The following is a 27,434-nucleotide window of genomic DNA, read 5'->3' as shown; positions in this document are numbered from 1 at the left end:
GCATTCTTTGCCCCTATATTTACATGGCGCGCCCACTGACAATTGTTTGTTTTTATTGCAGTCTTTTCTCATATGGCCTTCTTCGCCACAGTGTTCACAAATTACTACTTGTTTTCGCAGTGTCTTGCCAAATGACCAAGATCTTGGCTTTGAATTCACCGCCTCTGTACTAGATAGTCTTTCACTGAAACCTATCGATACCCAAGGTATACTTTTTGTCGCTTCATGAGAGATGTTCTAACCTTAAGGCTCACGTCAATAACTTGATGGACCACTTTTCACCCCCTTTGTCCTGTCCTAAATCGTACTGTAAACCCGCTTTCGATGCTCTCCTTAGACAGTTCATCTTCAAGGTTCTGAATGTGTACTGTGCAATTTAGTGTCTTTCCATCTGTGTCCTCTGGCGTGTCGTGCAGCCTCATTAAAGGTCTCTTTTTCTTAGGCTGTTCAGAAATTAGTTTATTTTGCACCTTTTTGTTCTTCATTATCTTTTCCGTGTCATTTTGTGTAGCAGTTTCCACGATGACTACATTATTGCTTTGCTTGCTCTTCGTTGTACAATTTTTTATCTTTGGCGAGGTTTATTATGGTCGTTAGTTTTTGTTGCACTACTTTACCTCTTCACTTGTTTTTGACTTTATGGACAATGTATTTTGTTGCATTGTTAGCGCTGCCGCGATTTTAGCTGCAGGAGCTCTTTTCGCTACATCTGTACTAGATGGCGTTGTTAGCACCACACTTGCATACGGTTTCGCTGGTTTTTGTGAATTTTCTCTATAGGTTTCGTTTCCTTTTTTCAGTTGTTCCAACCTTCAATTAATAACGCCTGCTCTATCCCCCATTGCGATATCTAATCCATTAATTCCACTTTCAATGCGCTTGCAGCTGCCTCTGTAATCTTTTACCGACAAAATGTATTGTCAGTAAATGTCATCAAGTGTTCGCGTCGCTGTTGTACATTCACTGCTTCTCTAATGGTTGCAGTTTTCCCTTAGACATTATCATTTATATTAGCTGTGTCAGTCGCTACCGTTCCTTTCCGGGTAGCAATCCTGACTACATCTATTTGTTAATTTGATGGGTAACACGCTGCGGTGCACTGCCTCTCTACGTTTGAGTTGCGCCGCTGACTTACTTATGTCGCTCTCCACTGAGTCGTCAGAAGGAGCGCCGCGCGTGTCGGGTGTGGCTCGCCTCGCACGGGTCGCGCGCTGTTCGTAGGGGAGGCAGAGCAACCGGCAGCGGCAGCGGGCGTATTACGCAGCTCTGTGGTTCACGTGCCTCTCCACATCTGAGGTGGCGTAAACACTGACACACACTCCACACCAGCGGGAGAGCGACATTTCCTGCACGCTGCCGGCGACCGATCCCACTTATATTCTTGAATTCACTCGCCCTTCCCTATTTACACTCAACCTGTCTTCGAGAAAACGCGTGCTTGAATAATTGACACTCCCACTACTTGTGCGTACAGGAACAACTTGCCAAAAGGGACACTTAACACATGAAGACACCATTTGACACGGAGCCGACGTCAAGATACAACCGATCCGGAGACCATTTAGGATTAAAAGATGCTACGGTTCATTAAGGACCCTAAACAAGTATCTGGTTTCAGAGTGCACGATACACGTTGTAGCGTGTGGCCACGTAGTGGTTAAGTAGACAGATATATACTCCTTCCGGTCATCCGGTTTTAGGACTTCCAGAGCTCCCCCGTATCACATTCTGTGAGTACCGGGATGATTCCTTGCAATTTTGTCTCTCCAACTGAGGTAGAGCTTCGACCGTACGCCTCCTGTGTTGTCGAGTTGTTAAATTCCACATTTTCTTTCCTTCCTTCTTTCTTTTTTTTAAATTTTTTAGATTTGCAATCACAGCCTAATGAACACAACATTGAACTATTAGCGAATGAAAAGAAACATACGAAAGAGTATGCAGAATTTCTACGCATGTTAAGTAGAAGTTTCCGGCAGACATTCTGAAGTTAGTAGTAGAGACAAAGTACATATTTCAGCATGGTCAGTGTAGTGGTTTCTTCTTGTCATGTATTGAAAAGAACCAAAAAAGACTTTTCCTGTAACGATACATTACTGCAATTAAATATGCTAACACTGTAAGTTGTCCATTACATGAGGTTGTATATCGGTACACTGATAATTCAAAAGAGGATTGTTTACCTCATATTTTGTAAAGGTATCTCGATGGCGCTGCTGGAATTCGTGTCCGTTAGGTCTTGTATTGAAGAAAAATTTATGTCACTTTATGTATTTGTACAAGTGAAATAAGCAAAACTTATATCTGGTAAAATGGTAAAATCAGTGCAGAAATCTATAAATCAATGTAATGATCGAAATGCCTAATCATAATATCGAGCAGCACAAATTTCCTACATAGTTCCACTGTCTTTTTTTGTCAGTGAGTCACATGTTACCCATATACAACTTTCAACTGCAGAAATATAACTGGGCAAGACTTGTTGTTACAAGTTCACATCACCGATCACCGAGCAGGATTGACTGATCTCTACTACAAATCGGGTCACACTTGACTGCACAGGGCGAGTCTCCGTCAGAGTTCAGCCATCTCAGTCGATATTGGATATGTTAAACTAATTGCTTTGTTATAATTCAAAATTTAATTTTAATAATTAATATTACAATTATTAAACGTCAACATTAGTGCAGTTTCTAGCATGGTTTTCTAATAAGTTTTTAATTATTGGAACTTATGTATTTTGTCACCACCTACGTACGGGGAAACCTACTGTCTGCCGCAGCTCTACGACAAAATCTCCTGCTGTGAGAATTATCTCACGTTCCAGGTCCAGGAGTCACGACAATTTTTCGATGCGGAGTGGCTAACGTTCATTCATTTACTTGGTTGACAGAATCGCCATGAACTAGCTGCCTCGGCTATCCAGTGCATACATTCGATTCTATTCTTCAATCACCGAAATAAAATAATGTAGCTGACACCTACACAGAACTACCAACAGTGTAGGATGCAGATATTTGAATAGGAAATGTACATTTGAATCTGAGCTACTCAATTGCGCTACCTGTTTGTTGAAACCGTAGTGCAGTGCAAAAGAAAAGCTGTAACTGTCTGTCTCTCAGAAGTCTAGATCCAGCCATATGCATTATCTCACAGCACTGTGGAATGCGGAAGTTCTGGAGGAACTGTTGTTGTCTTATGGAGCTGCCGTAGCTACGTGATAGGTACTACAGTAACGGTATGAGTCGTGCACTGTAGATAAGACGTCGCCAGTTCTATTATATTCGCAGCTACATTATTTGAAACGCAATTCTGCTGTCTGCTGAAGTTATTAATTTAATGGAACTTTCAACTTAGTTCACTTCGCTTCTCAACCCAAAACAGTCGCATGTGGATAAAAGGTCTAACTTCTGTGACACTGTTCTTTTCAGGTTTAATAGATGGCCAGGCAGCAGATGCATCTCGAAGCTTTTTATGGGGAGAGCGCATCGTGCCAAAATAGTCAGAAAAGTATTATCTACATTAGCTGTCGTCTGGTAGTGGCATTTTATTCTTCTTCAATCCTTGTTTGACAGCTTTAACTCAGAACAAGTTTTCTACATGCTTGTAATCAATAAACTGCATGTTCATTGTCAGACAGTTATAGATAACATCAGGGAATTCACATATGTCGTTGATGATTAACGTCTCTCTCATGTTTAGTATTGTTTTAACAACACTAAAAGACACCTTACGAAAATTGTGCACTGTATTATAAGAAATGAAATAAAACTACCCACAATAACCTTACGATGAAAATCTGTTTTAAGAATACTGACTATTTGTACACAAGTGTTCCTCTATCGGGACAAATTAGTAAAATACTACTAACTTAGATTTCGATTGGGTCTGTGTTTAATTGGTATGCTGTGGCATATTCAACAGGTATGCAAATGTGGCATTTCATAAATAATGTTATGTATTCCTAGAAACCCAAAATTTACTTTTCAGCAGCGGGAAGAGGCGTTACCTGTTGTGCAGCATTGTAAGTTTTTGACCATTGCACTATGAGCTGCAAGTATTTCATGCGATTTGCTGATCAGTTCATTTCCTTCATTACTTATCACCCTGGCATGTGAGTCTTAAGTGAAGAACAATATAAAATTTCGTATTGTTGATGGTCGATTCGAATTTCTTCAAAGACGCTTGTATTGTGAAGCAGCTTGGCAGAAAGAAAACCGAGATCTATGACCATTAACACAACTTACTGAGTCAGGTTCCCAGACGATTTGATGTGTGAAGGTTTTCTTCTGATTTCGTTACAGAATTTTTTCTGGAAATTCGCAGCTCCATAAAATAAACCACCAAAAAAGCTTGCACATGCTGGCCCCTACCACGGTCAGAACTGACGAATCGTTGAACCATTCCAACACGAGACACGGGCGGTACCACGGAACTGCGGACACACTGCTGCTGGCACCCTACTCTCATCAAGGTATTGGTCGCTCAGCCTCATAACCTATCGTGTAAGATAATAAAAGTTGTCACTTACGTGAAGGATAGCATGTTTTTAGTCAAGAAATTGAATTTTCTGTCTCAGTCTTTTAGTTTACATGAGGATTATATAGCACGAGTCATTCAAATGGAAAGGGAATATCAAGTCAGTACCATACGTGGAAGTGATTGCATTGTCACAGTGTTGCCAAATGTTTGTGACGATGTTGCCAAATCTCAGCTGTGCTACGAACAGTTCTGTAGCGTTATAGGAGGAGAATCCCGTGCTCACGTCATATGAGGATACAGAGAGGAGGCGTAGGGTTTGGTTAATGTGTAGCGTTGTCTCCTACCAGTTGTATCAATTATTCGGGTTATAATCTTCCATCACGATTACAGTTTCCCACAAAATATATACGAATAAAACACTTCCCTTGTTACTTTGGGACAAAAGATTATTTCAGTACAATAAAAAGTCTTTGGAAATCAACTTTGCCCAGCTGTCACGTAAAGTAAGATAACAAACACTTTACACCTCGAAATCGATTGCATCTATATGCAGTCTTGTGATCATACAAGTAGAATTTCATGAATTGCACGAGAATTTAGAAAAAAGTTGGTGCGAATGTGAGCTGTAAGAAACACAGTTAACTAACTATTCTGTACCACGTAATAATCAATTCATTTGAAAATTCAAAAGAGAAGAAACTAAAAGTTATGCGCATTAAGACAGAAACTAAAGTGCAGATGCGGGCACTGTGCAGATCTGCACTTTTTCATCTTCAGATCTATACAAATCATGTACACTAACCAGCGTATTCATTACCTTCATAACGTTTCCCTCTTGTTCAGTCTTCTAATGATGAGCTGCATCCACACGCATGATACCGATTGTTTCTTTGTATCCTTCCATCTATCTTTGTGTGTAACTGTTCGGCATTCAAAAAGCAATATATTATACCTGCTCCCACGAAGTATTAAAACGAGGTCGCAAGAAAGGCTAACGAATTATAATCAAAATACAGTGAGACGCGAATTTGTCTGTCGTCATGGTGTTAAGTCGACAGAAACAGTTGGGTGTTATTGCCTGCATCATCGGCATCCCGTTGTCGTCTTCTCTTATTGAGATTTTTATATTACCCTGAACACAAGACGCCGAGATAAAAGTGTATATTCTCCGTGACGAAACATCCCTCATTCCATTCATCCTGCTCCATTCGTTACGTGCATCGGCGGCAATGAATGATAGGAAAGCTGTTGAGAGGTGACGAATAACAATAACAATGGTAGCAATAACAAATCAATAATCAAGGATATTTACTGCATTACAGACGATTAACAAAATAACAAAAAAAGGCTGAATGTTTAATTGGCACACTGCGTAGTTGTTCTTACCACTTTGTTACTGAATTCTGTTCTGGTTGTTTGCAGAGAGAAAAGAAACAACCCTGTAGCCATACATATCGCTAGTAAAACGAGATATTAACTATCAACTATCCTTGCAACATCACGAGACGAACACGGTGCCACTGCGCTGATATTTGATATACATTTATGTTTTCTCTCTCTGTCTCTCTCTCTCTTTATTTTTATTTTTTGAGGAAAGCATCGAGAAGCGCGAATAATAAGCAAGTGGGCATATAACCTCTTTACAGTTATTTTCATCGGGATCATAATGCCAAAATACAACTTTTAAGTGTATTATTGCGTAATTTCAGTTATTGACAGTCCATTCGTGAGCTTGCTCGCATTCAGTGGGGTGAAACCTATCACAGAAGCAAGCAAAATACAAATATTTCTAGCACCATGCGCAATACATAAACGAAATCTCGCTGCACTGTCATGTTGTCCGATATATTGCACAGAAAACATAACTGATTCATGTTGCTAAATACAGCTCTATCAGATATCAATTTGGATGCGTACCAAGTGTATAAAAGTATATCTTGAAATACGCAGAAATGCACATAGAGGTATTCGACTGAAACATAGCCATGACCAAGATTGTAACTGGGGTCGACAGCATCGTCGTCTACCACCTTGACAACTAGAACGGTGACCGTGCTCGGCTGGTTACTTACGTTTACTATTATCAAAACTACAGCATGAAAACACAAAAATGTTAATAACCCGAACATAATTAATTTTGGAACCCATAGAAAATAAAGCAGTCATCAGTCGGAAGAGTGATTTGAACAGCACAGTGGCTTAATAGGCAAGGTCTTGTTGGAGGTGGTATGCCGTTGCATACCTCCGACCATTGAGTTGACTTACCTAGCCAGTTCACAGGGGAACCTGAAGTTTAACGTGGCTTTAGCACCACAGTGCAACTCGGCATCTTTCACATCAACAAACACTGCCCGAGGGCAAATAAGTGTAAAATAGCACATAAAAATCGTGGGACTGACAAGGGATCGAACCTGAGAACTTCGTAGCCGTAGTCCTGCTCTTATCACCTTGCCACCATGCAGCCGACACTGTGGTTACTGCTTGGCATTAAAATAAGAATCTCTCGTTTGTGCCTGCTTTGGCACTTGCGTGTCCCTTAGGAGACCTTACCTTTGGGATTACTCTCGTATACGTGTGTGTAAACGCCTTCCAATGCCCACTCAAGGAAGACAAGAATACAAAGTCTAGCTTCAATATTACAAATACGCCTCAGTTTGTGAATGAACTCACACTTAGATTGATAATCATTTTGAACACTTACCAGTACTGTACCCATTGGTGTTAAACTCATTTTCAACCAATGATTCCCACAGCTACAGGAACACTACTTGTGATACCTCTTAGACAACATACTTACACAGTGCTATCAGACGAAAAGATCAACATGACACAAACCGTGGGAAGTTTGTTTTACAACCTTCGTACCTGGATAAAGAGCTTCTCCTATTTGAGATATCTGTGAACGTTTCTGCATAAGACGATTTAAGAAGAAACTAAATTCCTTCAGCTACGCCAATATTTAAGGAAATCGTCTTAACGGCAATAAATCGTGGTTTGTGAATCGCTTACCGGCCGTACTCTACCGCATTTCGCTGGTTGGAAGGCAAAAAGCTTACTGACAAATTTCACAGCAGGAAAAGGGGGACGAAATGTCTCCCACTGATTACAAAATCAGGTAAAACGAACAGTGAGGTTGTCAGTATAGCCAAACTACTGTTGTCAATATGATGTTTCACCGCCCAGGGCCTGTAATGATAAATGACTGGGTGTTGTGTGCTGTCCTTAGGTTAGTTAGGTTTAAGTAGTTCTAAGTTCTAGGGGACTGATGACCATAGATGTTAAGTCCCATAGTGCTCAGAGCCATTTGAACCATTTTGAACCCGTAATGATAAAGGGCCCGTTTAGTTCAGGCTTATTGTATACAGAAGTGGAAGAGAGAGCACCACTAAATTCTACAATCTGTATGCATTGCCTACACGCAGAAATTACTGTTACATTGAACTTATGGAGCCCAATGAGTGAATTGCATATTTTCCGGTGAGAAAGAGCACTGGCAAACAGTCTTCGCTATATTAGGTTACTCAAACTGGTGTCACTCTGAGCTAGAATTTATGGTCAGCGACTAAGTGTAAGGACAATGAGACGGATGCGCGTTTTGCAACTGTGAAATACTTTCCTACATTATAGAAGCGAATATTAAATTTGAACTAACATTGCGAAAACTTTGGACTTGGAAAGCTTAGAATAAAAATCTTTCTGTTTATTGCAAAGGAAAACGATGTTTTTCTAAAACATTCTCTGTTATACACAACTTGAAACAGGTCACGTCGACCAGATCACATGGAAGAACTGACAGTGACGTATACTGGAAGGCAGTAAGATCCCTTGGCTTTTGGTTCGGCAGTTTTCGACAGCCATTTCTAGGCGCCAGTAAATGAAGAAATGGAGCGCGTTTTTGTTATCAAGTAACGTCTTCATCAATTACTTTAGTTTTAACGTGATCTACGAGTAATTGCTGATGTTTGATATTAACATGAAAAGGATTCCGTAGACAGGAAAAGAACCCGTTCTTGGGCAACTACTTCTATAATGACCAAAATGCCTTGAATGATCTTCAAGCGCATGTGTTCCATCAGCGGTATGAAGAAAATGATAGTAATAATGACGGTAATAATCCAATTATCCGGTAACTTACACTTCACAGTGGATTTTCTAGAACTAAGAAATTTGCTGAATTAGTGAAAATTTCAAAATGGCTTCACAGCGAGCCCATGATGCCTAGAAGAGTCTTTACATCCTGCTGACATGAGAATAGCATAATCTCCACGTCAAAAGCTTGCTTCTACTTAACCATTTAATAGACTCGCATCTTTTCCACCGTGACTGACTTTGGAAGCTAAGCACATCATCAGTTACTGCACACTCCTGGGGCTGGTAAATGTAGCCACAATGGTCTGGTGGCACGAACTATCACAAGTGCAATGCGTGGGTTCAGGCATTTACTTTTAGGAGGCACAAACAGATTTACTTTACCTCTCGTAACCTCAAGAGATAGATGTTATAATCCAGAATGTGCATTAAACATCACGTTCCTTCATTCCCAACTGGACAGAGCCGGTTTACGTTGGAAAATGATATCGAAGGAGATCATGGTAAACAGAAATACTGTCTCCGGTAAACTTACTTACATTAGAAAATGTTATTTTATTTGATGAACCGATAGCCATTTAAAGGAACAGGGCTCTTATTTTACTTGTACTTGATTGAACTAGAGACGCTGAAAAATGTGGTGCTGGACTGTGATTCGAATTCGTATCTCCTCTTTCGAGGATCTGAATCTCTCGGAACAGTATAGTTCAATCATTTCGTTCCTTTCCCAAGACTGCAATCTTCTCTAGGTCTCCTCCAAAGGTAAGTATGTGGGTCCGAATCCTGACCCAGTACAAAAATATTCAAAATTTCATTTCAAGCCCTATTACGTGCACACCGGCCTGCTAGTAAAAATTAACGTGCATTTTTAATGTCTGTTCATGCGTTGCCAACAATTTCTGGTTAAACACGCACACATCTTACTGTTGGTGAGTAAGCAATTCATACTTAAGTCATATTCATGGACGATAAAAAAGAACGATAGGAGTGCGGTTCGATTGTCGCTCAGGCACAAAAATTTGTATCCTTATTTTAGATTCAAATACCTAGCAGCTGATAAGAAAAACCGATACGTAACATTTGATTTTACTTAGTTAACAATCCGATTACGTGATGGGTTCGTATATCCGTCACAGATCTTCACAACATGCGCTGTATCTTGAAATACATACACACTTTGTTACTTCTGAATTGAGGTATATCAGACATCTTTTATGGTTAGTTAACAGGCATGAAACAGTCTCGAAAGGAGTCCCGGTTTATTACAAAAACTGTCGTCTTTTATTTTCAAATTTAGATTTGGTTACTGATATTGGCGAAAATGTGATTAGATTAGATTAACACTTGTTACATAGATCATGAGTGCGACATTTCGTAATTATGTGGAACGTGTCATTTTAAGGAAAGATTTCTTTACATACTAGTATTCAATTTCTTTACAACAATTTTTTACCCTCTCTCTCTCATTCTTTTTTATTTTTATCTCTCTCTCTCGGTCGCTCGCTCTCTCATCTCTCTCTCCCCCCCCCCCCCCTCTCTCTGTCTGTCTGTCTGTCTGTCTCTCTCTCTCTCTCTCTCTCTCTTTCACACACACACATTACCATTTTATTTTTGTTTCTTTGTTGTTCTCGATTATCAGCAAGGCACGAAAACGCCCGTGAATGAGTTTCTTAGTTTTGAGTACAGTTACGAAAGGAATATAAAAACAACTATGACAGTTACTGATTTGTGATGCTTAGTTAGCAGTCAGTTCTGAGTATTATTAGTAGCTACCCTCCAGTCCCTAAACGTAGTTACAGAAATGCGTATCAGACGCATTACGTATTCCAGGTCGTAGCACCCGTGTCTCTGAGACGCCAGCTATGGTCACTTCGCGGGTCGCTGTAGGATCACATCGGTTCGTCTTCTTCCTGCTTGTACTGTAACTGAGATTTGGCAACAGGGCAAGGTATGTTTAGCAACATTGTGATCGACGAGTTAATTCCTGGTGTGCACGTAATTAAGCCTCAAAGTTCACTGGATTTTTCCTGTCATTTCCATTGAATAATCTGAGTTATTATCGCTTGAGGTTAGATTAGATTAGTTTTTCGTTCCATAGATCCGTGTTGAGGATATCCTCGTGGATGTGGAACATGTCACTTTTTTTTAAAGCTGAAGTAACAATACTAATAGTATGAATATATACAATACATTAATCATCAACGACATATGCGGAATCTCTTATGTTATCTATAACAGTCAGACAATGCACATGCAGTTTATTGATTACATGCATGTCGAACACTTGTTCTGAGTTAAAGCTGTCAAACAAGGTTTGAAGAAGAATAAAATGCCAATACCAGACGACAGCTAATGTAGAAAATACTTTTCTGACTATTTTGACACGATCCGCTCTCCTCATAGAAAGCTTCAGGATGGATGTGCTGCCTGGCCGTTTATTAAACCTGAAAAGAACAAAATGCCGCAGAAGTTGACCTTTTTCCACATGTGACTATTATGGGTTGAGAAGTGAAGGGAACTAAGTTCAAAGTTCCATTAAATTGATAACTTCATAGGGATTGATGACCCTAGCAGTTACGTCCCATAACATTTCACACACATTTGAACACATTTTCTGATAACATCAGCAGACAGCAGAATTGCGTTTTAAAAATGTAGCAGCGAATGTAATAGAACTCGCGACGTCTTGTCTACAGCGGGCGACGTTTACCGTCTCGCTACTACCTGTCACGTAGCTACAGCAGCTCCAGAAGACGACAAAAGTTCCTCCAGAACTTCCGCATTCCACAGTGCTGTGAGATAATGCATATGGCCGGATCTAGACTTCTGAGAGACAGACAGGTACAGCTTTTCTTTTGGACCACACGACGGTTTCAACGAACAGATAGCGCAATAGAGTAGCTCAAATGGAAAGGAACATTTCCTACTTAAATATCTGCATCCTACACTGTGGGCAGTTCTGTGTAGATGACTTGTTACGTTATTTTGGGGTCGAATGTATGCACTGGATAACCGAGGCAGCTAGTTGATGTCGATTCGGTCAACCAAGTAAATGAATGTACTGAACAAGCTGCAAACCACTGCAGGGAGCCTGTGTGTCAGAATTCTCATCGAGTGTGCCACATCGGTGTTATGATAGAAAAATGAGTCACAAAGGAGAGGATTTGGTGGTCTGTTGGATTGGTGATAGGGTCATATACTGACGGTCTAGGTACGGTTCCAACTTCTGCCGATGCTTTTTGATAGGGATAGACAGATTCTATTCGTTTCTGGGTACGCCAAGTGAAGAAGGTACCATGGCATTGTGGTCTGAAATTCACGTTAAATATGATATTGCTTCTGTACCAAGAGTTGAACCACAATAAAATCAGGAGAGGCGACGTGCAGAAAATCTATCACCAGTATCCTTTCTTATACTAGTTATGTATTTCTAGTGATGAAATAAACGCTATGTAGGGTCACAGGACACTTATTCCCACTTTTATTTGAGCTTCTGTATGCCGATAAAATTGGTCCTGAGCAGGGAAAGCAACTCAGACCGCCCTTAACGCGGAATTTGATCCCTTCGTGACAATACAGCTCGAACACAATTTGTTGTTTCTTCGAAACTGCAGATTCCTCAACATCTACACATATTGAGAGTGAATGGGTTCGATTCTCGGCCCAGCACTAAGGTTCGCATTGTGAATTATCAAGCTCTAGCATGAGAACACCTATCTACTGGTAGATAATAATTTAGATTTTTAATGCATTTTCATTCGTTGTCAACACTAACGATATCTGACGTTTTTAACTCCCATTGAGGCATATAACTATTTGAGAGATCACTGTAAGTTCAAGGATGTTATTCCGAGCTGCTGGTGGACAAAAATTCGGTAGCTGACGTCTGTTTGTGTGTAGTCAACAACGATATGTGTAGGGTTCGATTACCAGTCAGCACTGAACTCTTCGTCATATTTATTCTAGTTGAAACATGCTCACATGTCGCTGCTGGTGTAACAAACTCATATTTAACGTTCGTTTTCTCTAGAATATAACAGCGATAGGTGCCGGGTTGGAGTCCTGGGAAGGAGAAAGTTAATGTTTCGTCTCGTCATTTCACTTAAAACATCGTGCTACTGCCGAGAAAATCCGATATGTCACAGTTGATTGTACCTCGATAACAATCCGATTAGGTTCTGGGTACGAATCCCTGTCCAACTTAAAGCTTTACGTCACAGCATTTCAAGTCAGTTACTTGTGAAGAAGCAATATTTAACATCCCTCGAAGTTCGTTAACAGGGACAATAGATGCTGGGTAGGAATTCGCATCCGTTAAAAATGTTTACGTTATGTAATTTAAATTTGGTATTTACTAACTGATACTGTCTAAAATCGAGGTATGCCTAGTCAGTGACGAAATCTTAGTCTACATGATGTGGGTTTGAATCCATATGCAGAACGAGACGGTTGGTCGTGACATTTGAAGTTCATACACATTCTCAAATGGCTGCTCGTGAATAACTTAATTTTTGAATCTCATTTTGTGTTAAATAACAAGTACGGTATGTTACTTTGAAGAGGAAATCATGACTACGACGAACTTACTACATGCATTACCTTTGTGACGTAATAATGAGAGTGGAAACATTTCAGGTCTGTCATTTATTGCAATAAATGTGAGATTACATGTTTTAAAGGCAGTCTTATATGTGTTAAGGTGTTCCCTGATATTTCTAGTTTCGTGGTATTACTTTACATCTTTAGTTATTGCGATACAGAGCAGTGTTTTCTAGTGGTGACTTGTTGGAAACATTTTCAATAGTCAAACGACTGTACCAAGGGCGATTAGAGGACCTGCTAGACAGCTGCGTTATGTGGGTTGCATGCGAATCAGGCGAAATGCAATTCAGGTCTTTCCGATAATTTTGAGCATGACTGTACATGTACAAGCAAACAATAATTGCAATTTCAGAAAAAAATGTGATGATTTACTCAAGAGAAGAAGTTTCACAAACTGAGAAAAAAAATGGCTCTGAGCACTATGGGACTTAACATCGAAGGTCATCAGTCCCCTAGAACTTAGAGGTAGTTAAACCTAACTAACCTAAGGACATCACACCCATCCATGCCCGAGGCTGGATTCAAACCTGCGACCGTAGCGGTCGCGCGGTTCCAGACTGAAGCGACTAGAACCGCTCGGTCACTTTGACCGGCTCAAACTGAGAAAGTCAGGAACGCTTTTATCCACCTCTGGCCGTTATGCAAGCAGTTATTCGGATTGGCATTGATTGCCAGAATTTTTAGATTGTAGGATTTCCCCCTGAGGGTAATCGTGCCAAATTCTGTCCAACCAGAGCGTTAGATCGACAAAGCCCTGAGCTGGTTGGAAGGCCTTGCCCGTATTGCTCCAAACATTCTCAACTGAGGAGAGATCCGGTGACCTTGCTAACCAAAGTAGGGTTATAAACATGCAGGCAAGTAGTAGAAACCCTCACCGTGTGCAGCTGGACATATCTCTTACTGATGTATAAGCACAGGATTGTTTACCATGAAGGCAAGAAAAAATAACCAGGGCTTTGGATATCGTTGACGTATCACTACGCAGTTGACATGGCAAGCTACGAACAAAATCAGCATTCAGAACATTACTCCTGCTTGTCGGTTCGTATAATGGGCGAGACTCAGGTTGATATCCTGTTGTCCACGGCGTCTACAGACATGTCTACGCTGGCCATACGGGCTCAGTTCGAAGCGGGGCTTGTCACTGAAGGAATTTATACTCCAGTCAGTGAGATTCCAAGCCGAAGACGTGCCTGGAGACCCCCGGACAGTAGTGGGATATATACCTCACTGTCACCCACCATACGGCCCGACAACCAGGAGTAATGGTCAAGAGCGTTATTTCTATTCATAGCAGGACACATTTGGTTATCATCCGCAGTACCTTGCAGTACAGCGGTACCTTGACGATAGTCTATGTCCCGATTTGTTGCCTTTTATAGCAATCCATTCTGAGCTTACATTTGAGCAAGATTATTCTCGGCCGCACACGGCGAGAGTTTCTACTGCTTGTCTTCGTGCTTGCGAATCCCTACCTTGGTCATCGAGGTGCCACAAACGAGAACGTTTGAAGTATTACGGACAGGGCCCTTCAACCGTCTAGGAATTTTAATGATCTATCACTCGATTTGGAGAGAATGTGCCACGATATCTCTCAGAAGAACTTCAACAACTCTATCAATCATTCCTAAGCCGAATAACTGCTTGCATGAGGGCCACACGTGCACCAACGCGCTATTAACTCGCTTATTATGTGAACTGCGTTCTCTTGAATATATCATCCAATTTTTCTGAAATCGTAATCATTTGTTTGCCTGTAAATGATTTCCATACTGTTCGGATAATTCCTTCGTGATGAGTCATATATTCCTTTTTGTCTTACAGGATGTTGCGTATTAGCATCATTTCCATATAGAGATCAAAGAAATTGTCAACTAGTATTATTTTTCATCACACATACTACATATTAATTCAGCTATAATAAAAAATGAACTGTCAAGTTTGAAACTCGATTTATTTGAAGGTATTGTTGTAGCCTATAGCCGGATGACTGGTTTCGCTTCACATCCGAACTGCTTATAGTCCGTGCTTCACTCAAGATAAATATTAGCAGAAGAGACTTCATATTATTGAAATCTATATTGTTTGTTAAGGACACTTTACTGTATGATTACATGATGATGGCGTCCTCTTGGGTAAAATATTCCGGAGGTAAAATAGTCCCCCATTCGGATCTCCGGGCGGGGACTACTCAAGAGGATGTCGTTATCAGGAGAAAGAAAACTGGCGTTCTACGGATCGGAGCGTGGAATGTCAGATCCCTTAATCGGGCAGGTAGGTTAGAAAATTTAAAAAGGGAAATGGATAGGTTGAAGTTAGATATAGTGGGAATTAGTGAAGTTCGGTGGCAGGAGGAACAAGACTTCTGGTCAGGTGACTACAGGGTTATAAACACAAAATCAAATAGGGGTAATGCAGGAGTAGGTTTAATAATGAATAGGAAAATAGGAATGCGGGTAAGCTACTACAAACAGCATAGTGAACGCATTATTGTGGCCAAGATAGATACGAAGCCCACACCTACTACAGTAGTACAAGTTTATATGCCAACTAGCTCTGCAGATGACGAAGAAATTGAAGAAATGTATGATGAAATAAAAGAAATTATTCAGATTGTGAAGGGAGACGAAAATTTAATAGTCATGGGTGACTGGAATTCGAGTGTAGGAAAAGGGAGAGAAGGAAACATAGTAGGTGAATATGGATTGGGGGACAGAAATGAAAGAGGAAGCCGCCTGGTAGAATTTTGCACAGAACAACATAATCATAACTAACACTTGGTTTAAGAATCATGAAAGAAGGTTGTATACATGGAAGAACCCTGGAGATACTAAAAGGTATCAGATAGATTATATAATGGTAAGACAGAGATTTAGGAACCAGGTTTTAAATTGTAAGACATTTCCAGGGGCAGATGTGGACTCTGACCACAATCTATTGGTTATGACCTGTAGATTAAAACTGAAGAAACTGCAAAAAGGTGGGAATTTAAGGAGATGGGACCTGGATAAACTGAAAGAACCAGAGGTTGTACAGAGATTCAGGGAGAGCATAAGGGAGCAATTGACAGGAATAGGGGAAATAAATACAGTAGAAGAAGAATGGGTAGCTTTGAGGGATGAAGTAGTGAAGGCAGCAGAGGATCAAGTAGGTAAAAAGACGAGGGCTAGTAGAAATCCTTGGGTAACAGAAGAAATATTGAATTTAATTGATGAAAGGAGAAAATATAAAAATGCGGTAAGTGAAACAGGCAAAAAGGAATACAAACGTCTCAAAAAGGAGATCGACAGGAAGTGCAAAATGGCTAAACAGGGATGGCTAGAGGACAAATGTAAGGATGTAGAGGCCTATCTCACTAGGGGTAAGATAGATACCGCCTACAGGAAAATTAAAGAGACCTTTGGAGATAAGAGAACGACTTGTATGAATATCAAGAGCTCAGATGGAAACCCAGTTCTAAGCAAAGAAGGGAAAGCAGAAAGGTGGAAGGAGTATATAGAGGGTCTATACAAGGGCGATGTACTTGAGGACAATATTATGGAAATGGAAGAGGATGTAGATGAAGATGAAATGGGAGATACGATACTGCGTGAAGAGTTTGACAGAGCACTGAAAGACCTGAGTCGAATCAAGGCCCCCGGAGTAGACAATATTCCATTGGAACTACTGACGGCCGTGGGAGAGCCAGTCCTGACAAAACTCTACCATCTGGTGAGCAAGATGTATGAAACAGGCGAAATACCCTCAGACTTCAAGAAGAATATAATAATTCCAATCCCAAAGAAAGCAGGTGTTGACAGATGTGAAAATTACCGAACAATCAGTTTAATAAGCCACAGCTGCAAAATACTAACACGAATTCTTTACAGACGAATGGAAAAACTAGTAGAAGCCAACCTCGGGGAAGATCAGTTTGGATTCCGTAGAAACACTGGAACACGTGAGGCAATACTGACCTTACGACTTATCTTAGAAGAAAGATTAAGGAAAGGCAAACCTACGTTTCTAGCATTTGTAGACTTAGAGAAAGCTTTTGACAATGTTGACTGGAATACTCTCTTTCAAATTCTGAAGGTGGCAGGGGTAAAATACAGGGAGCGAAAGGCTATTTACAATTTGTACAGAAACCAGATGGCAGTTATAAGAGTCGAGGGACATGAAAGGGAAGCAGTGGTTGGGAAGGGAGTAAGACAGGGTTGTAGCCTCTCCCCGATGTTGTTCAATCTGTATATTGAGCAAGCAGTAAAGGAAACAAAAGAAAAATTCGGGGTAGGTATTAAAATTCATGGAGAAGAAATAAAAACTTTGAGGTTCGCCGATGACATTGTAATTCTGTCAGAGACAGCAAAGGACTTGGAAGAGCAGTTGAATGGAATGGACAGTGTCTTGAAAGGAGGATATAAGATGAACATCAACAAAAGCAAAACAAGGATAATGGAATGTAGTCTAATTAAGTCGGGTGATGCTGAGGGAATTAGATTAGGAAATGAGGCACTTAAAGTAGTAAAGGAGTTTTGCTATTTGGGGAGCAAAATAACTGATGATGGTCGAAGTAGAGAGGATGTAAAGTGTAGGCTGGCAGTGGCAAGGAAGGCGTTTCTGAAGAAGAGAAATTTGTTAACATCCAGTATTGATTTAAGTGTCAGGAAGTCATTTCTGAAAGTATTTGTATGGAGTGTAGCCATGTATGGAAGTGAAACATGGACGATAAATAGTTTGGACAAGAAGAGAATAGAAGCTTTCGAAATGTGGTGCTACAGAAGAATTCTGAAGATTAGATGGGTAGATCACATAACTAATGAGGAAGTATTGAATAGGATTGGGGAGAAGAGAAGTATGTGGCACAACTTGACCAGAAGAAGGGATCGGTTGGTAGGACATGTTCTGAGGCATCAAGGGATCACCAATTTAGTGTTGGAGGGCAGCGTGGAGGGTAAAAATCGTAGAGGGAGACCAAGAGATGAATACACTAAGCAGATTCAGAAGGATGTAGGTTGCAATAGGTACTGGGAGATGAAAAAGCTTGCACAGGATAGAGTAGCATGGAGAGCTGCATCAAACCAGTCTCAGGACTGAAGACCACAACAACAACAACAAGGACACTTATTTTTCAGAAAATATTTTCGTGCTATAACCAGTCGGCATTTGAGATCCTATGTACTTCGTCCACTATCAGTTATTTTTATAAATGATAGAGCACACAATCAGTCGTCTTTTTTGCAGGTTTTATTTCGCAAATTCCGATTTCGGCTAGTGCCTAGCTGCTATTATACAATAGTACTCAAAGAACTGTGACCGACACCCGAACAACAGGGAACTGACATGAATTGAGACTATAAAATAGTTCACTGATAATGGCTAGGCACTAGCCGAAATCTGTGTTTGCCAAATAAAACCTGCAAGAAATGAAGACTAATTACAGTGCTCTATCATTTATAAATCAGATTTCAGTCGCTGGGTGAACCCAAGTTCGTAATCGAAGGTAACCTGAATCAGTTATTTTGCTGCCCCAGTAACAGACACATCTACTGCTTTTAGTGTCTTGTTTCCTAATTAAGTCCTTCAACATCTCCAACTGATTTAATTAGACTGCATTCAACTGCCGTCGTCTTAATTTGCTGACGTTCATTTTATAAACTCTTTCAAGTACTAGCCGTTTCTTTCAACTGCTCTATGAAATTCTTTGCTATTTCTTACAGAAGTACAATGTTAACGAAAAACGTTAAAGCTTTGGCTTTTTCTCAATGACCTTTAGTTCCTCCTTCAAATTTTCCTTGGTTTCCTTTACTGATTGCTTCCATTCTTAACTATAGCTTCCCCTCCCTGTCTTTCAGTCATAACTACTGTCTGGTTTCTGTACAAGCTGTAGATAACATTTCCCCTACTTTATTTTTTCCATGCTACCTTCAGAATATCCAAGAATTTATTTCAGTTACTAATGACACTGTAAAAAGCTTTCCTTTAAATCTACAAACAGTGTAAACGCAGGGTTTTCTTACTTTGAACTGTCTTCTAATATAAGACATAAGGTAATTGTAGCCTCAGGTGTTCCTACATTTCTCCAGAAACCAAACACATCTTCGCCGAGGTTGGGTCCTATCAGTTTCCCCATTCTTCTCTAATTAATTTGTGTCAATATTTTGCATTAGACTGATAGTTCGATAATGGTGACAACTGTCAGCGCTTGTCTTCTTTCAATTTGGAATTATTAAATTCTTCCGGAAGTCTGAGAGAATTTCAAATGTTTCATGTCTTGCACTGTAGATGAATAGTTCCTTTAATGCCTGACTCCCCGAGGATGTCTACAAATCTGAGGGAATGTCGTCTACTCCAAGAGCCTTGTTTGCGTCTATGGTCTTCCCGTGCAAAGTCAAATTATTCGCGCATCATCATATCATCAAAAATGGTTCAAATGGCTCTAAGCACTATGGGACTTAACTTCTGAGGTCATCAGCCCCTAGACTTAGAAATACTTAAACCTAACTAATTTAAGGACATCACACACATCCATGCCCGAGGCAGAATTCGAACCTGCGACCGTAGCAACAGCACGCTTCCAGGCTCAAGCGCCTACAACCGCTCGGCCACAGCGGCTGGCATCATATCATCCAACCCAGCTTCATCTACAACCGTTTCCCTTTCTATAATGTTGCCTCCACGTTCATTTCCCTTGTTTAGTCTCTCAATATATTCCTTCCACCTTCCACATCCCGCCTTGTACCATTCCCTTCTACACCTAGTACTGTCTTGCCATCTGAACTCTTCATGTATATACAGCTGCTTTCCTTTTCCCCAATTGGTCTCATTCATTTCCTTGTACGAGGCGCCTCTCTCTCCTCTCGTTATGCATGCTTTTATATCCTTTGCAGTATTGAACTCCCTGTCAATCTAACTTTGAGACAAATGTATTCCCTTTCGTCCACCTCATCTGCTGCATTTTTATATATTCTTCCTTAAGTGAAAGTAGTAATTCTGTCGAAAAATACATGGGTAACCATTAACATGGTCTGTATCTTGAACACTACGGCCGTGAACGTTTCTGACTAATTTGCATGAAATATCAAAGGACATATTCCTTTAGGGTGTGCTACGATTTTCAGTACCGTGAAAAAAAAAAAAAAAACAAGTTTTCTCAGAAATGTCAGTGTTTACACTGCAGTGTCTCATCACCCAACACAAGTATCAGAAACAATTTTGCAGTCATACGCTATGGCCACAATTTGATAATACAAACTACGTTGTTCCAATTTCTGCTAGTGTGTATATGAGACGCATATACAGGGCGTCCCAGAGGGAATGGTCAATGTTTAGGCGTATGACAGAAATAATCATTCATATCAAAAACATTCTAGCAAACATTGGCTCTAAATTTCATGTGCTATGAGCTATCAGCAGTTCTTCGTCTTCGATACTGTGTAACAAGTCCCCACTACTGCAAGGAATTTGTTTTCCATATTTTTATATTTCAAAAGCTAGCAGTATAGATCAAAACAAGAAAAAATGTCCAGTAAGCGTGGGCTAGAATATGCATACCTGAAGAGTTACGACCACTTGCTCATTTTTGTGTTGTGAGACACATTTCTTCTACTGAACATGTACTCATATCCCCGAATATAGGGCCACAGCAAATTTAACAATAAGGACGCACATTATAAAGTTTTCGACATCGTAAACTTTCTGGTTGGCAATTAACTTAAACATCTTCCTCTTAGGTGTAGTGGTATAAATTCCTTATATCCAAAATTTTTGACAGTGAACGCAATATTTATTGGACAATCAGTATTCGCATTTTAAATACTGTATTTTAGGTTTTGGGAAGAAGTTGACCAAAGTGGCTATTTGACAGTTTCATCATCAGTTTTGTATCTTAATAAGTTCACTTCAGGCAGAACATGGATTTCTTGTTGGTCTTGAACTACTCATTTGCAACACATCGTTTTTGAAATGTTCATCATAAGAAATGCCTCGTGTGGTGAATGGTTAAAAAGCGATGTATTGCAGATAAGTAATTCGAGATCTACAGAAAATGTATGTTGTATCAGACTGTAGTTTATTAACAGCCAAAAGTGACTAAGAAATAAAAATGTTCACTGCATACAAGACAGCTCAATAAAAGTAAGTGAATATGTTATACAATAAATCAGGCATTCGCTACAGCGTAAAATTAATGGTTGAGCAACAATTAAAAGAAAAACAATGAAGGCTTAAATGTATGGGTATAGCATGAAAAAACAGCTCTGCACAACGTGAACGATTCAGTTGCAGCATTAGTTTTAATTTTCGATGATTCATGTATGTTCACCTTTATAAAAAAAGATGAAAATTCTCTGTTAGTAAATTGTTAATGCGCTCTCTTGTCGAACAGAGAGGCATTCATTTCGAAAGTAACATTCCGCCCCACAGGAGCAGCAGTTTTCGAAGCAGAGTACATTGCCGTAATTGGCGAGATAATGTGCAAAAATTTATGGTAAATGGGTAATTCAGCGACAACGGAAATTGCACTGCCTGGCAGAAAATCACACCAATGCATTCGATACGAATTTAATGACAAAATCGAATACATAACATGGCCACAAGCGTTGTTAGCAAACGCGGGATTTGCAGTTATCTCCTATTAGCGTTTTGTAATCCGTTGTCGTGTTTGATTTCACGTAAAGCAAAGATTTTAGACAGCATGTCAGAATAGCTACAGGAAATATTGTTTACCTGCTTAGGAAGTATATTTATGAATAAATGTAAGAGTAAGGTGTGTTATAAAACATGTCATAGAAACATATTCAATGTCCTGTTCGAGAGTCCTGTTTGGTGTTTTGAAGTTTTTCCCTCTTTTCGACGACCTGGATGAGGCCCCAAATAATTGACTACTGTGTCTAAATTACTACGTTATTCTTTTATTACATTTTGACCTCTACAGAAAGGGCAGTGATGACAGTTTTCAGTTCTTCCCCTCTTTTCGTCTCTGTTAACTTTTACTGTGGCCCTATTTTTGTCTGCAAAAGCACAATTGTAATGTCAACTCAATGTACCTTAGGCAAATTAGGAACACGAGTTACTGTTGTGCGAAGCGTGTTTGAAATTCTCGACCGACTGACGAGAGTTAAGTTTTTCCTTGTAGTTGCTTAAGGATTTAGTCGATCACTGCCACTATCTTCATTTAGTTGGCCTAGTACACAATTTTTAATAATCCTGAGATCGAAAACAGACCTCAACGAAGTCCCAAATTTTATATGAGCCGCTTTAATGGGCAATGAAAAACGGAAGCAATGTTTTGCGGTCGACGAAGTTTTATTCATAAGAGAAGCTGTAGACTGTACTATGCGTGATCATAACCACAAAGTTTTTCAACTATGGACACACCTCGGATGGCTACAGAGATTTTAACATGGCCGGGATTGCCATGGATTTGCATCCAGTTACGCAGTCCCACAAGCCAGTTGTACTAGTCTGTGTACAACAGGGCTGAGTAGCACGTCGCGGGATCAGTACCGTACATTCCTCTAATCTTGGACGGAAGTTTCTGCAGCCGTTGCAGCCTCTTCTAGCTCAAATGAACATATGCATTCATACAAACCCATGATTAGAGAGTACAGAGGTATTGAGGTAGCATTTAACTCTACTTCCTTCCGCCGTACCGTCAAAAGGATGTTGCCGCTAATGCAGATTGGACTACAAGCTGTCCCATCAAGGTTTATTTAATACACGAGCCACAGATGTGATGACTGTGCTGGGCATGGTAGGTGTTAGGTATTTTTGAAAAGTGTGTGTAGAGGGCAAGTATGCTAGTCATAGGGAACACCAATGTTAAGCGGGTAATTGAGCGCCTTATAAAAACAGCAGGCATGGCAGGAAAGAACGCCAATCTGGACGTAGCATGTTTTCCTGGGGGTGAGGGGGTTCTCATCTGGGACGTGGAAAAGGTACTTCCGGTGACTGTCAATCGCACTGGGTGCAAGCGTCTGCAAATATTGCCAAATGTCGACACGAATGACGCCTGCTGCTTTGGTTCTGAGTACATATTCACAGTGTGAGATTATGACGTTGGAATCACGGATTTAATTCCAATTTTGTACACCTTTAGCCAGACATTAAAACAACATAATGTGCAAGTAGTAAGGTGCACTACTTTGGCAATTCCCAGAAAATCTGAAGAGAAGATATACGTGTGTATTAATGTGCGTTATGTATCTGTGCGTAGTTGCTCAAGTTAGATTGCATGGCGGTTAAGGGGTTTGCGTTCGAGATTCGTAAGTTAAACGTGTATGAGGCGATCGTACGACTCCCGCTCAGACTTAATTTTTGTAGTACAAGTGTAAATTCTGTGATATTTAAAAAATTTTCATCTACACAATTCGTTCTTGCTACATTATCAACGTCTGATCGCTATGGAGGTTAAATGCCAAGTGGGGCCTGCCTATGTGTCTGCAGCTCGAAGCGTCGAAGCGCGAAGTAGTTCCGGGTACTTTACCAGATAGCATGTATGAGGGCTGTCGCAAATGACGACAGGTATACATCTTCAGGAAAACTCTACGTGTTTATTCATTTACTTGTCGATAATTATAAATATGCTTGTTCTAATAATTAAGTTTAATTAAAAATAAGAAGTAGTCAAATAACGTGAACTTCACTAAAACTTCATGCAAATATATGTGTTTTTTTTTTAATTTATATTACCTCTCAGATGTCATATAAATTAAGTAATATGACCATTCATGAAAATATTATATATTAAAAATTAAATTTGAGAGGGAGTCGAATCGTCGCGTTATACATGTTCGTCTTATGTAGCTAGAATGGAAACCACTAGACCACAATTAACTTATCGTCCGGCCCTTAAGCACCGGTACAAAAGGCACATAATAGGCGTGTAAAACTTCTCTTGTGATTTTCTCGGAATTGCCAGAGTATTGCTACTTGCACATTGTGTTATTTTAATGGCCTACTAAAAACGGTGTGCAGCCTTTGAAGTAAATCTGCGATCCAAACGTCGGGGCCTCCGTTTGTCAGTTCCTTTCGGCAGATGGCTGATTTGATGAAAGCAACTACCATTGCGCAGGGGGTATAGGCTAAGCTGACTACTTGCAACATCGTACCCAGTCACGATCGAGGTCCTCTGGTTTGAAGCAGAGTGGAAGTTCTAAACCAGAGGCTCTGACGACTGCGCGACAGTATTTGATGCGAATTTCTCAACCTCTGGTAGGAGAAAGAGAATTGTAAGGTTCCTCTTAATAGCCCAGGAACGCACTACAAGCAGGAAGTGGCTAATAACGTAGCGGGATACATGTGAGGTGCAAATGGTTTTTTTATTTAGGTTAAAGAACTGCTCCTCCTCCTCCCCTTTTGGCATCAGAAACGAACTGCCTGACAGAATAGAAGTTACATAAGGCACAATTTTGTCAGAGATTGCCTGGCCTCCCAGGTCGGATGTGGGAAAGGTTAATATTATATTAGTAAGTGCAAGAGCATCCAAGGGAAGATCCCATAACTACTAACGCTTACTGAAGGTTCTAATAGGCAGTTAGTATCAGGAAGAAATAGTAGGTTGCAACCGAAAGTGAATAGCAACGAAATTTTAAGTTCAGACTGGAATTTGTATCATGAGGACGGACTAGTCGCCAATGGTGGAGCTGTATTTATTGTAGTAAAGAATTATTATAATTTAATTGTCTTTCAGGACGTACCCATACAACCATCTCAGCAATGTAAGACACAACAGTGTGTTTTGACTGTTCGTAACATTCTTAAGCCACACCGTGCGGTGGTACGAAGCTATGGTGTAATTTCAGGTACTGACATTTTCCATGACCTTGGACATTTGCTCCTCAATTTGGTCCTACGTAACTTTACGTGTAAATAAGTAAATAGGCTTAGACTCTTGACACTTTCGGGACTCGAAACAAAGATCCTTCGATTAACAATCTGCTTTCGCTGACCCTGCAGATACCGAGACGGACTGACAAATAATTAGATAATTTCTGTAGAGATTATCAAAGATTCACTACGAGAATTAATCTGGGCGACAGAAATGGATATCACCTCTTCAATTGCAAGGGTCTTATTTTTAAATTCACTACCTGTTTCGAGCTAACAGATGCCCATCATCAGTTGAAATTACTTAAAGAAAGAAAGCAAGAGAAGTGCGCTAAAAATAATCTTTACAGAAATTTGTCAGGATAAAATAAAAAACAAGTGATGATCACATTTAAAACGTTTTAACTGCGTACAGGCTATATGCAGTGAAAAGTTAGAGAGGAAAACGTCGAAATACCATGGTGACAACTAATAATAAAACAGAGAAACTCCACTTCACTATAAGACTTTTCAACAAAATTACTCGTAGCTCCTCATGTTTTATTAATCAGCTTATAAAAACAACTATTACTAAGGAAATTAGACGTTTATGTTTAGAAAAAAATACAATTTAATTTTGCTAAAGGAATTAACGATTTTATTTTTGATTACGCATATATGCGTATTGTGTATCTTATTGATTGTTTGAAAGATAATACCGTTATCCCTCACGTTAAAAAACTTGAAAGGTTAGGAATGAAGTCTAACTGTAATATTGGTGAAGCAGTTCCGAAATGTGATTTTCGATTTTATCACACAGTTGACAGACTAATATTGTTTTCAATGGCGCAGAAATGTAACTTCTACAGAAAGGGATAATTCATAATAAAATCTCTCCTCTCAATTAAAAAAATCAGCCTCTTCATTACTGTCACAAACTATCGTTGGCCTAGAGCAGTCTAAATGCTGTAACCCCACAGAGAACTCCATCTCTTTAAAACTTAACAAGTCCGTGTCGCTGGAACTAGGCACAGTAAATGATCAGTATTAGGAAATGCAGGGCTCTCGTGAGAAGTAAGTCTACTCACTGGAGCAATCCATCTTGCGCAATATCAGTAAGAAACGTAAGGAGAGGCAAGCTATCATTGTGGAAGGGTAACCAACGACACAAACCTAGCAATTCTGGACATCGTACGTCTGTACACCAATAGTTCCACTAAAAAAGTGATCCCTATCATCGAGCCCAACTTGCTGCGGTACTTTCACCTAAAATCGCAAATGTTTAATGAATTCCTCGTCTAGCTCAGAATCGTCCTGGATCATAATTACTATATCTTTGATAACAAAACATATAGACAAATGGAAGGGTTAGCCATGGGATCTCTTATCGCCAGCATTATTGCAAATAATTACATCAACCATATTTAACATCGGTTTTTCTCAACCAATCCCCGAATCCTTCAAAGATTAGTCTGTTACATAAGATACTCTGTGACATTTTAGTTCTTTATAATGGGAGTGACGTTCAGCTGCTACTTTATCCACAAGATTTCAATAAAATGCACCCCAATGTCCAGTGTACGTTAGAAAATCACTTTGGCTTCACTCTCCCACTCCTGGAGTCACAAAAAACTTTACGAGATAGTAAATTTTATTTTAATGTATTCAGGAAACTAACAACGGAGTCCCGCTCTCGGAACAGGATTACCAGCCGGAACTGGATACAACTAAATTTGTAGCGCATGCTAATGGTTATCAGCCAAACACTTTGATACACTCATTCAGCAAAAGCACTCAAAAGCCTCAAGTAACAACCATTACCTGATTACTTTATCACCCGCTCACAAAGACAGTTTAAAAAAAAATTGTAGTATCCCGTACATATATATTCTATGACATAGCACTGGCAAATGGCTAAGGAAAGCGGGGATTGTACCTGCCTTCTGTGCATCCAATAAAGTCGGATACCAATTGAAACACCACAACAGTAGAGAATCAGTACGCTACCTTAGGTACCTACTTGATTCAGTGTAGCGGCTGTCCACCCCTCCGGATAGCGCGAACTTGTCCCCCATTAGTGGAATTTTGCTATGTCTATAGCCACAAAATGGCATAAGCTTCTCACTTACGGTTCACTTACATTTCATTCTACACACATTTAAGAATTCTACCTCCAATAGAGTTCCGCAAATTTTTGATGGTTTGAAGGTTTTATGAAACTCTGATTGTGGCACACTACTGGAACCTTGTTAAATGTGTAGCCATTTAATAGGATATGCCTATGACATAAGGCAAAATTTTTTTGCTACTTTAGGTTTTACTCTGCACAGGTTTCTTTGAGTTACTGGCTTTTTATTTACTTCGATTTGTTTCCTCATTTTAATGTGTTCATTAATCCTTTAAAATTTGTCTTGTTCGCATTTCTAGGCACCTTCCAGGTCATTTACAGCTCTTTATAGTTTTTCTTTCCTATTCTG

Source organism: Schistocerca serialis, chromosome 3 (assembly GCF_023864345.2).
Source record: "Schistocerca serialis cubense isolate TAMUIC-IGC-003099 chromosome 3, iqSchSeri2.2, whole genome shotgun sequence".
Lineage (NCBI taxonomy): Eukaryota > Metazoa > Arthropoda > Insecta > Orthoptera > Acrididae > Schistocerca > Schistocerca serialis.
This window is presented reverse-complemented; position numbering follows the sequence as displayed.